Raw genomic sequence first — 13731 nt, forward strand, 5'->3', positions numbered from 1 at the left:
GGTGTCCTCTCTTTCTTCAATACCTATTATTCTCAAGTTTCGTCTTTTCATGTTGTCCTTGATTTCTTGGATGATCTGTGTCAGGAACTTTTCAGATTTAGCATTTTCTTTGATAGTTTTCAAATTCTACGATTGTGTCTTCAAGTCCCAATATTTGTTCCTCCATATCTTGGATTCTGTTAGATAAGGTCACCTCTGTGATGCTCGCTTTCTTTTCTGATGCCTCTCGATCAAGCTTCTCTTCTGTGTGTTTCTTTATCATAGCTTCCATTTTTATCTTCAGATCTTGAACTGTTTTAATGATTTCCTTCATCTGGTTTGTTGGTGTTTTTCTGAAATTCTTCCAGTGCTTCTTTATATGACACTTTTATGTCTTCAACCCTCTTATTTGCATCCTTCTGCAGTTGTTTACAGATTTTGTTTCTTGTGTTATCATCTTCCTTACTAAGTACTTGAGGTCATTTTCTTGTATTTTGATTGTTTTTTGGGTTCTCTGGGTTGCTTTCATTGGAATTGCTGTGATCTGGAGATTACAAACTGTTTTGGATTTGTTTGCTTTCTTCCACTGTCCGCTTGTCATTTTGGTGTCTCTGATGTTGGAGATAGCTTCTGGTGTCCTTCACTGGTTAACAGTGGATAGTTGGTGAATGATTATAGGTTGGGTGCCCTTTTCTTTGGGGATCAAGGAGTATTTCCCGGGAACAGGCTGTTGATATGGTTTTCACTCCTGGAGATTTTGCTCTACACCTTAGGCTCCAGACTGAGTCAGCAGAAGTAGATTTCTGTCTGGGCTCTTTCAACCTTACAGCTGTAATTCAGATCAGCTGTTTTGGGACTTAGAACATCAGCACAAAAGCGCTCTGGTTGGGTAGGTTGGTCCCAGTGGCCTGTCCTTCCTGTCACTTTGTAGCCAAGACCTCAGCTGGATCAGATCTTGTGGGCTGTAGCTTTCTTTTAGCTCTGTCTCTAAACACTGCAGAAGCATCCAGCCTCTCCTGAGAGCATGGGAGATCCTGCAGTGTCTGTGAGAGCTGATCCAGTTAGGATCTGTCTGTTGGAGAGTGCCGATCAGTAGCGGCAGCCCAGAGAGAGGACTGTTTCAGACCACAGCTTAGCTCCAAGCTGCCTGCACTTTCTGTGACCCTGTAGCCAGGACCACTCACAGATCCTCAGAGCTGTATTTACCTTTAGGTCAGTGATTAGACACCGCAGGGGTGGCCAACCTCTCCCAATAGCATGGGATCCTGCTGGGCCTGTGGGAGCAATCCAAGCTGGTTTCTAACTGCCCTTTGCAGGCTCACTCCATTGCAACTGGCTCTAGATTGGGCCCAGGATGGCTCCTCAAGCTGAACGCCCACTCTAGCTGTTTTTGGTGGGCCCCGCCACCTGTGTTTCCACTTGGCCTGGGGGACCTCCGCAGTTTGGCGTGGGGTGGGTGGAAGGATCCCAGGGAAGTTTCACCCTGTTTGCTGAGACTCTTCAGGCCAGGGGCTTTGGAGTATCATCTCTCTACACAGCGAGTTTGTGCTTTATAGGCTGGCTGCAGCCCACATGTGTGTTCCATTTGAGCATCTGGGAAGTGGGTTCAGGACCTCCAGGCTGTTGCTTGTCCCAGGGCTAGGCCTACTGATGGTCTGCAGAGTTTGGAACCCCACTTACCTACAGTTCTCAAGATCCAGCAGTCTGTGGCTCCATTCAAGCCCCTGGTCTCCACGCAGGAGATCAGATATGGTGCATACTGGTTGATGCCATCTTGGAGCTCCTTTTTTTATTTTCTTAGATTACAATATGATTACATAATTTCCCATTACTTTCTTCCCTCTAAAGTATCCCATATATTTTTAAAGTATTGTAATTCTTTCTTAAATTTTCTGAGACTATAATATAATTACATGACGTCCCCCTCTTTTAGACTTTCCCATGTTTTTCCATCAATTCTCTATCAAATTTATAGTCTATTTTTCATTAATTGTTACACATATACACACTCGCGCGCACACTCACACACACACACACACACACACACACACACACACACACACGTATTCCTAAATCTGTAAATGGAGCCTGTTCAGCCTGTTTCATGCTATTTGTGTGTATATTTTCAGGGCCAGCCTTATAGTTTTTTTAAGAACTAAGTAGCTGAAGGAGAGATTCTTTTACTTATAAGTGGGCAAATACCATTCATGTCTTTCTGGGTTTGTGTTACCTCACTCAGGATGATTCTTTCCCCAGTTCCACCCATTTTCTTGAAAATTTCAAGATGCCCTTGTTTTTAATAGCTAAGTAGTATTCCATGTATAAATGTAGCACAGTTCCTTTATCCATTCTTTGGTTGAATTACATCTAGGTGGTTTCCAGTTCCTGGCTATTCTGGAGGTGATATGAGCTTCCCAAGAAGATCAATACAGCCAAATAACCAAGGCCCTGGTGGGCCTCCTGAGACTGAAGTGCCAACCAAGGACTTTGTATGAACTGGCCATAGGTCCCCCTACAAAGATGTAGCTTATGGGCAGCTCAGGCTTCATGTGGTTCCTGTAGTAAGGGGAGTGGTAACTCTCTCTGAGATGGACTTCCCTGCTAGGTTTTTGATTAGTTCCCCCTGAAAGAACTGCCTTGATAGGCAACAGCGGAGGATTGGGAGGTTAGGAGGGATGAGGCTTCATGACCAGCATGAAAACTAAATAAAAAATAAGGAATAAAGCTGTTAAGAACATAGGTGAGCAGACCTTGTAGTATCGTCAAGCATGTTTTGGGTATATATCCAGAAGTTGTATAACTGGATCTTGAGACAGAATTATTCCCAATTTTATGAGAAACTCCCAGATTAATTTCCACAGTGGTTGCATAAGTTTACACTCCCACCATCAATACAGGAGTGTTCCCCTTTCTCCACAATCTCGCCACCCTGCGCTTCTGCTTCAGTTTTTGATCCTAGCTGTCCTGCAGTGTGTAAGATGAAATCTTAGGGTTGTTTTCCTTTGCATTTCCTCAATGACTAAGAAGTTTGACTATTTTTCAAGTGTTTCTCTGCCATTCCAAATTGCTCTGTTGAGAATTATGTTTAGCCTGGTACCCCATTTTTAATTTGGTTATTTGAGTTGTTGGTATCTAATTTCTTGAGATTTTTATATATTTTGGATATTAGCCCTTTGTCAGATGTACCATTGCTGAAGATTATTTCCCATTTGGTTGGCTGCTGTTCTGTCTTATTGACAAAATAATATATGAATTCCCTTTATTAATCGTTTAGTTTCATGAGTTCCCATTTATTAATTGTTTATCTTAGTGTCTGATCTATAGGTGTTTTCAGGAAGTTGTTTCCTGTGCCAATGAGTTCAAGGGTGATTCTCATTTTCTTTTCTATTAAATTTAGTGCATCTGTTTTTTTTTTCTCTTAAAAAAATTAATTTATTCTTGTTACATCTCAATGGTTATCCCATCCCTTGTATCCTCCCATTCTTCCCTCCTTCCCATTTTCCCCTTATTCCCCTCCCCTATGACAGCTCGTGAGAGGGACTTCCTCCCCCTGTATATGCTCATAAGGTATCAAGTCTCTTCTTGGTAACCTGCTATCCTTCCTCTAAGTGCCATCAGGTCTCCCCCTCCAGGGGACATGGTCAAATATGAGGCACCAGAGAACACATCTGGTTTTAAGTTGTGGTCTTTCACACACTTGGACTTAAGTTTTGTGCAGGGTGATAAATATGGATCTAATTGCATTTTCAATATGCACACCATCAGTTACGCCAGCACCATTTGTTGATGATGCTTTCTTTTTTCCATTGCATGGTTTTGGCTTATTTGTGAGAAATCTTGTGTCTATAGGTGCATGGGTTTATTTCTGGGCCTTCAGTTATATTCCTGTGATCAACCTGTCTGTTTCGATGTCAATACCATGCAGTTTTTGTTACCATTGCTCTGTAGTACAGTTTGTGATTTCTCCTTTGCCTAACGTGTTATGTATTCATGTTTCTCATTTACTGGTTTATTGGAGAAATAAATTTTTATTTCCATAGGCTAACCATGAAATATAGAATTTTTAAAATAAATTAAAATAAATTTTGTGAATTAGCTGAATTTTTAGTGATGTGAACTTCAGCTGTTCTAAAAATGGACTTTAAATTACATCCTTCATAAGATTATCTTTATGTAGAAAACAAAAAATAGGCAAATGGTTATGAAAATAATGTTAGCAGATATACTAAGCAATACACAAACTTTATAATTTAAGTTACACCTGTTTAGTATTTTTTGGTTAGTTTAATATATAGGTTCAATAAGATTATTAATTCAGCCAAAGCAAATTACAATATTATTTTAAAAGTAGAATACTTTTAATATTTTAAGTTAAGAAAATTAGAGAAATATTTATCTCTCTTATGCTACTTTTGTTAGTAATTTTCTACTGTGTCTTGGTATCCACTCTTGAATATAAGAGACTGCCTTAAGATATATATAAGAGACCAGATTTTATGAGTTGTTTCCATCTGAAAAGCCATGCACTATAATATATGACCCAGGAATTGAAGATAGATAAACTTAGAAGACTTTTATTCTTGTTGGCAATGTCAGTTAATAAACATTAAGTGGGTTTCTAAGCTAAAATCACAGAAATGAAGGAATCTATGGTATGCAAGCTATGCTTAGCATGGTAGAACAACAAAGCATCAAACAGGAAAATTCACCAGCAATGCTTCAAGACTGACATCAATATGAACCTGAAGGACTATTATCAGTGACTGGAAAACCAATTCCAGGTGGTCACTGCTGGCAGTCTAAAGAGTTCTTCTAAGCATTAGAGCTGTGACTCAGGCTAAGTGGGGATTCACAGATTTCACCATGAAAGAATATGTTAAGAATGGCTTTTACAAAAAAGAACTTTTTAAATTTTTTTTCTTTTTATTAATTAAACATTTTTTTATTTTTTACATATACATTTATATTATTACACATATATACAATAAACTACTTATAGCAAAAAGAACCATGACACAATCAGGAATTACATAAATGTTACATTCTTAGTGTTTTGGCTATTTGTATTTGGCAGCCTTGAAGAAAGCACCTTTCCTAACTTGGTGAGTCTGAAATTCTGAATGTAAATCAATCACCATCACATCTTGTCATTATAAACTTTAAACATCTATCTAGATCTAAAAAAAATCTTAACCCCTAAACAATTAAGCTTTGTTATAAAACTAAGCTACCTGGTCTTCAACTCCATCAGAGACTTGAGAAGGAATAAACTTGATTACCTGTGGTAGTGCAGGTTAGTAGCTTTTCAAATGAGAAGATGACAAAGACAGTTTGCTTCCTGAAGAGTCATGTAAAACTCTCTATTGTGTTGGAACATCTTCAGCTTTCTGTCCCAGTACATCTGAAAAATATATTTCTGAGGCAGGAACTATTGAGGACTTGCTTATATTGTCTTGGCAGAGTTTGATCATAGACTTTGCCTGCATCCAAGCTTGCCCTTTGTAAGGCAGAATTCTGTCTGTTGTATAAATGAGGACATTTTTCCCAGTTCCTTGTTTGCCACATTTGAAGCCATCTTCATAAGGAAGTTTTTTGGTGCTTATCATCTTTTTTGAGTTAGGTTTGGTGTTGCCAGGCGTTAACCTGCCTCATTATAAGTGAATCTTTAAATTAGTAAAAAAAAATTTACATGCCATATTCTGCATGTCTTTGTGGTTTTTGAAGACCTTATCTAACTATCCTACTTTACTTTCTATAGAATGATATCTGCCACACCTAAGATGTATATTCTAGTAATAAAAATGAACCAGAAATTGACGTGACCATTATCTGATCAGGTAGAAAAATAACTTTTAATGTAGGCTTAAACATGAATGTTCAAGGTAAATGAGATGTTTAGGAAAAACAAAATAAGGTAGTCAAGTGTGAGTATTAGCAGTTACCTTAGATCTCAGGGATGCAACCAAGAGCAATAGAAACAGCCTGTATATTTTAGGAGTCTGTAATTATAGTATACCCCTTCCCCAAATGAACATATGATTCCAGGGGAAAGTAACCTTTACAAATAGGAATTTTAAATATAGCATAGAATCAATTGTTTCTCTCTCTCTCTTGCTCTCTCCCTCCCTCCCTCCCTCTTTCCCTCTTTTTGAACTCTTACCATAATTCAGGCCACAGTTTTCCTTAGATATATATTTTTTTTTATATTAGGAGACATAGATTAAAGAGGCAAGGTCTGAGAAAGAGATGAGACTGTGGAGTTAGTTGCAAAAATTATCTTTAGTTCTGATATAACCTCTAAATTTTTCTATCAATTTCTTATTTACTTTTAGTGTCTTCTTTGGCCTCACATTTAGTTCTTTGAGGTCTTATTAAGTTCTGAAATTTACCAATCTTACCATTTCTTTTATAGATTATTTTACACTCTAATGAAAGCAGGCTACACTTTTGTTTTCTTTTTTAAAAAAACACATCTAAGGACTTTTACTTAAGCACACAAAAAACTTAAAGCTAGTTAAGATTCTCTAGCAAGGGGAATCTTGTCTTTAGCAGATTTTTTAAATATTTCATACTTACTTATAAATTGAATTAGCACAATAATTAAAGACAAAACAGGCCGGAGTGGTATTATTTTTAAAATTACAAGTATTATCTGTAGGTCCGGCTAGCAATCAATCAAGACACAGACACTTGTTATATTTTAAGATAGCCTTAGGTAACCTGGGGCAGGGCAGATATCAATCCTCTAAATTGCCTCCCATAGTGGGGCAGACATGTGATCCCTGTCTCAATTCCATGCCATATACTTCTAATAACTTCTATCAAGCTACCTACCATCCATAATCCCAAATACTTGCTCGTGTTATTCCTCTGGACTGGATTCTCCATCCACACCACAGGCCATGTGCTTCTCTTCCAGCTAACCCATGGCGGCCTTCCTCTATTCACTTCAGGTCTCCTTCCTCCTCTCTTGGCAGTCTTCCTAGAATTACTCTCTCTCTCTTTCCTAGCCCCACCTATCTCCTGCCCTGCCTAGGTGGGATGATTTTTTATTAAGCAAAAGTTGGATCAGACAGCAAGCAATAATTAGCATCAAAATACATCAGACCATCCCCCAACAGAGTGGTGAAATATGTTTGTCTCCAACTACTTCCATGCTTCTTAGATTAAATATGGGATAAATATGTACATAAAAAGAAATAGAAGAAAACCTGCCAGCAAGTCAAATGGTAAGAATCACAATTGCCTTGAAATAAACAAAAAACAAGCATCAAGACCAAAATGCTTTCAAAGAAACCAAAACAGATACTTTAAACTAAACCTCTTTAAAGAAATCCTGAAACAAAATTATCTATGAAACACAATTATTAAATAATAAGTTCACAGTAAGTAAAGGGATCATTGACCAGATCATGGGAAATTTATGAAAGACCAGCAAAAAACTCACTGCAATTCACCTGAGGAGAAAAAAACAGATGGCTTGGAGTTAATAGGTCACTGAAGGTTCCTTCCTTCCATAGAGATTACTTTCTGTGAAAATGGATCATTGTTGGAACATCCACACTGTTACACCATAACTATTGATATAATAAAAACACCATGACCAAAAGCAACGTGGCTAGAAAAGGGTGTATTTGGCTTACAGGTTAAAGCCCATCATTAAAGATAGTCAATGTGGGGATGCAAGCTGGGAACCAAGTGGCAGGGAATGAAACAGAGAAAATTGAAAAGTGCTGCCTACTGGATTATCCATGTGGTTTTATCAGCCTGCTGGTTTATACAATCCAGAACCTCCCCTACCCATGAATGGCCCTGCCCACAGAGTATTGGGTATTCTCATATCAATCACTACAAAAGAAGATGAACTAAAGTGTCCCCTGTTTGTACATGGTGGAAAAAAACCTAACCAGTATAACTGCTATTCAAAAACAAAACTCTCAACTCAAAGGAGATAGATAAGTTTCTCTAGAGACAAATATGAGTGGCCATGGTATAGAAACACAGATTTAGGTTACCTCAAATTCTATATCTCAATAAAGTTTCATAAAGTCAGTTTCATAAAGTCTCTTTATAGTAATAGAACAAAGAAAATCATAAATCAAGGTGGTGTTCAATTACATTTGTGGGAGCTTGCAGGTACAGCAAAGTTATAAATCTCAACTATAGGTCTCATGATATCTGATATGTTTTGGTTGGCTGAAAGTGTAGTTTTGCTAATAAATCCCAAGAGATTTTTAATCTGTTAGTCACAGGATATTCGGTTTTGGACCTGCAACATTCTAAACTCTCCACAATCACTGAAGTTCTAATCAGTTAAACAGACCTTCAGAAGGTTTTAAAATTAAGCTTTTTATTGGAAGCTTTTGTTCATATATAGCCGAAGTATCCATGAGAGTTGGTTTTCATATAGATGGTAATGATGAGAATAGTAGACAAAAGTTGCTAAGCAGTTTATGGCAATGAAATCTAAGCATAATGAAATCTAACCATGAACAGTTTTTCCCATTGCCTTTTAAAGGCCAGAAATATCTTTAGACCAGTGGGCATCCTGATAGCTTTTTCTTTGCCAGAAGACAGAGAGAGTAGAAATAAACAAGCCAAAATATCTTTGGTTTAGATCTGTTTGTTTATTTGTTTGTTTGCCTTCACTTTTTTACCCTGAAGGAGTGCTCCTGTCTTGGAAACCATATGTGAATATATAACTGAAACTTAGAGACATGTGGATAATTGGAATGAAAACTTTACTGACTGGTCTATTTCCCCCTACATATGCCACCTCCATCTAATCTAGCTTTAGTAACTTCAAGACAATGGCATTCAATTGTGTCTCATTCTCCAAGACTCCATTCTTCCATAAAAGAGCTCTGCCTTTTTTTTTCTTGTAAGCTCCCTACAAGGAATAATCTTTTTGAAACCCATTCTCTGTGGTCTGTCTATTAATTTTATTTATTGAATTTGAAAGAACAGAACCAAGGGTCATTTGCTAAGTGGAAGTATTCTATGGCTGTGAGTATCCAGCACTCTAACTCTTGAGTTAAAACTCACTTGTTGAGAAAAGACCCATTGTTCTCCAAGACAAACCAATATTCCCCTATCATCAAAGGCCCTGAGATCAGTGTTTCATAACCCATGGACTCTTTTGTGGGGCTAAATGACCTTTTTATAGGGGTCACCTATAAAACAGCAATGAAAATAAGTTTATGGTTGGGGGTCACCAAAACTTGATGAAATGTATAGTATTAAGGAAGTTGAGAACGACAGATGTTTGTATTTTTTGCTGATACAAAGTCTCAAATATATTTTGACACTGTGAGTTAATAAAGTACTTGGAATGACTTTATGTTCATATACAATTCTATACTTCTAGTGGGTATACTTGGCCTGCCTTTTTGTGGAACACTGCTTTATTCCATATCTTCATTGCCAGTTAACTTGAAAAGGTTTTCCATAACTGGAGCTTATTTTTCCCACAGCAAATGACAAGAGAAAAACTCAGAGAAGGCAATCTTAGGTAGAAAGGGATGACACAAATTTCATTATGAGGAAAATCATAAAAATGAAATTGTTCTCAGAAGAATAGCATGTTATAGTTTAGTGCATGGAGCATCTATTCATAATATTTTTATCACAAGTAAAATAAAGTTCTTTATTTCTAAGCCCTTTGACTTTTAAAAGGAGCCTTTTCCCCCAAAAGTGAAGGAAAACAATGTTACCATGTGTTTAAGGTAGTGGTTAGCACAGTATTGTGGTTGATAGTGTTTATTTGAAAATAATTATAATTCAGCTTTAAGCATAGTCAGAATTCAAGTTGTATTATTTTTACAGGGAAATATAGGAAATCTGATACATTAATGGGGAATTGGAATTCCTTTTGGAGTTTTAAGTCTAATTAATAAAATAGACCCTGAAGGAAGCTTGAGACAATTTTATTATAGTTTGAAAGAAAATCAACAGTATAAGTGAGCTATAAATCTTTGTAGTGTTGCAGAGGAGGAGATACCCAAGAGAAGGAGACAAAATTACAGATTTTTAATCTAGGATCTGAGAAAGCAGGCAAGTTCAGTGATGGAGTTTAGCAAGTAGAAGGGGTTGAGTCTTGTACCATTAAAGCTGAGAATGTCTGAGAATCCTGGCCAGTTCTTAGTATCTAAATAAAGGACAGAAGGGAAAGCAAAGTTACATGGCAGAGTTCTGAAGAAAACCAAGCAAATGCCTGCTTACATCTGCAATAAGGGGAGGGACTTTTGAAAAAGAGGAGTTCATTATCTCCTTAAGGTGATAATTATTCCTTTACTCAATTCAACACAATTTGAGCTGAATTATATTTTCTGGAGGGTGAGCAAGGGTGTACTCCTCCAGAGGTGTTTGACCTGCCCAGCTGGATTAACTGTTATAAGGGAAAGATAAAGGGATCCTTTAGGTATTTTGGAATTTTATATGTTCATCCAAGGCCTTAGTAAAAACATAGAGGAAGAAATATGATTGGCTTAATGACAACAGTGCCCACTAACCTCTACCGTTTCTTATTTAAATCCTATCAGGCACTTCTCTTTCCAGCCAGTGAAAGGGGAAGGGTGGTCAATGGCTTCCAAGTCTGCTAATATCTCTAGCTACCTAACATTATTAGTGATGTCCAAAGATCATAAATTAATTTGTTATTGTTTGGGGATATTCCTAATAGGCTAGATACATAGTTTTCCCAGGCTGTTTGAAACTAAGATAATCCTCACTGAAAGACTTATTTTGACCACTTTTCCTTAAATATTAAAACAAAATAAGTCCTTCATTGCCTGCCAGCTATTCTGAGAACTCCCATACCACAGATTAGAAATAAGAGTCTTATATGTCTATTTTTCACTAATTTATTAGTTTACCAGAAATTATTTATATTTTATAATTCACCATTCTAAAGTTTATAATTTAATAGTTTTTAGCTGTTTCTATGAATAATCATATTATTGTTTGAATCTGAAATGATCTTTACAGATTAATGTTTTGAATACTCATTACTGAGTTTGTGGCACTATTTTGGCAGACTGTGTAATCATCAATGCATGGAAATTAGCTGGTGGAATTAAGTCAACAGTGGTGGGATTTTGAATGTTTATACCTGATGCTATATAAGCAAGTTCTGTTCCTTCTTGATCCAGCAGGAATTTTAAAAGTCTCCTGACATGCTTCGAGGCTGAGATGTTTTACGGTGCCTTTCAACTCTAAATGGAATGAAATTTTCTCATATAATAAGCCCAAATAAGTCTTTCCACTCCAATTATTTCTATCCTATATTGTGGTTATAGAAGTAAAAATATAGGATGTTAAAATATTTGATGTGCTTATTTGCCATTTATATGTATTTTTGAGGAAATGTGTGCTCAACATATTTACTTTATTTTAAATACATTATTGACCACAACTGATCAGTATTTTTCTACATATCACACATAAAATTCTCCCAACAGCTATATAATTTGCAACAATTTTCCCTCGCTTAGTGATTTGTCTTTACACATTCTTAATGTCATCCTTTGAAGAACAAAGCTCTAATTTTTACAAAAAAGTTCCAATCATTTTTATTTTCTTGTATTGTTTTTTGTATACTCTGTGGTTTGTTCTGATAATTTAAGGAGTACAGTATTGAGTGGAAAGTTAACATTGGGTTAGAAAAAAATTCTATTATCGGTTGAGTATAACAAAAATAAATGCTGGATTTTGTCATATGATTTTTCAACAAAACTGTTACAAAGATTTTTGTCCTTTATTCATTGTTCCATTTATATAATGCAACAAAATATTTAATTATTGTAAGTCAGCTTTAATTTAGCCTGTTTATTGTAGTTCGATTCACTCAGTGGGAAAACTGTCCTGTGGGTAAGCAGAGATGTTCCCAGTATTCTGATCCTTTTTAGAAAACTTATTGTCAAGTAAGTGGAATTGTTCAAGATGCTTCAGCAGAAGGCAATTTTTTTGGCAAGTGGTCTTGACATCAGAAGAGTTGGCCTTTGTCGATGGCCATTTTTTTCTTGTTTTTATTGTTATTGTTGCTGACAGCCCTGGTAGATACAATATGTTACTTCTGAGAGAAAGATACAATGGGTTATTTCTGAAAGAAATAGTGCAATAAGAGTCAGAAATCTCATCAGGCTAATTATATCTGACTGGATTAGAGAATCAGAGTTTTGGGAGAAAAGTAAAACTATAAACCAACAAAAAAATCCTTGATAGACTTTTATCATTTAGTTATATCTTATGATATAGATTGCCTTCCTTGGCACACTATTTCTTCTGGTGGTTAATTACTTCTTCTTGGTTTGACATTAGTTAAAAGAGGCTTTCTGTTTCTATCTAGAAACTAGAAGTAGGCTAAAGAGTTTTAGAGATTTTAGCCTCATGAGCAAACTGAAAGATAGAGGGTTATTTTGAGAGTTTTTACTTTTTTGAACTAATTCTAGTTCATCTGTATGAACTAAGAGTTTAAATTGATTTTTTAACTTTGTTTCAGCATTTAAGAGATGAGGCCATTGATATATATGACAAGTTTAGATTCCATCTGAACCAATGCATCTAGGAGCATCTATTAGGTTTCAACAAATGCCCTTTGTCAAGTAGTAGAAGTGCAATGTCTAGAAAGCATATCAGAAATTGAGTACATTTCCTATAGGCTCTTGTTCAGTGTTGTCATGGTCTTCTATTAATTTTCATCAGCTAATATACTCAGATGCATTTGATGTTCTGTTTTTAATTTTTTTCTATAGACATTTTCTTACTGTGGGCCTGTTCTATTTCTCTAGCAATTCCTAATACTGTTCCAATACCCCTCCATGGAAAGATTTTTCAACATTGTCAGGACTATTTGGTTCTCAACTCACTGGAGACAATTTGAAAGGACTAACATGAAAATTGTTATCTTTGATAAAGGTGGTATAAGAACATTTGTAGTAGCTCAAAATCAAGACATAGTATTGTGAGGACCATCTCCAGATATGCTGAAGTATTAATTTGCCATTAGAATTCTCATAGTTTTTCATATCTTAGATTTGAGGTGTGGATTGGGTGGGTTTGTGAGACAACCAGGTTATTCCAAGAAATACAGAATTATCCTTATTAAGAATTTATATGGGTAAGCCACTTATTCCACAGAAGACTACTCAGAAGGCATGTTTCTTTAAATGATTTTGGTGGTATATCGTATTCTATCCTTTAGTACATTTACAGAATCTGATAATAACTGTAATGGTACCACTGAATATCATGAGAAATGGATGGAATCTGAAAGTCTGTTTGGATCTCCAGGCAATATTAGGCCTGTTTGTGTGATCTTAGAGGGCCCTTTATTGTGGAGTCCATAATGAAGAAATAACTCCTATGCAATTGTCAGATTGATGTAAGACCATTCAATAGTAGAATATAGCCTATAATTTTCCATTTCTTTTGGGCCATCTTTATCAATATGCTCACATTCATTAACAGTATTGACAGAAAATACATTGTGACAGCAAGGATAAATCACCTGTAGATATGAAGGTTAATGGTTATTGGAGTTTGTCAAGGACTAATGTTTAAGGAATATTCCTGGACTTCTACAAGTGTCAACAAGAATAAGGATACTAGATTATAACATGGGGGAGAAATCTCATTAATATGAATATATTTTCTGATCCTTCAAGCATGATAAACTACCAATTAAGCAGTCAATTATCAGTCAGTCATAAGTGACATTCTGAATTGATAATACACCCAATGTAGTTATGTATA

The sequence above is a fragment of the Acomys minous genome (assembly GCF_964271855.1).
Source record: "Acomys minous genome assembly, chromosome: 7".
Classification (NCBI taxonomy): domain Eukaryota; kingdom Metazoa; phylum Chordata; class Mammalia; order Rodentia; family Muridae; genus Acomys; species Acomys minous.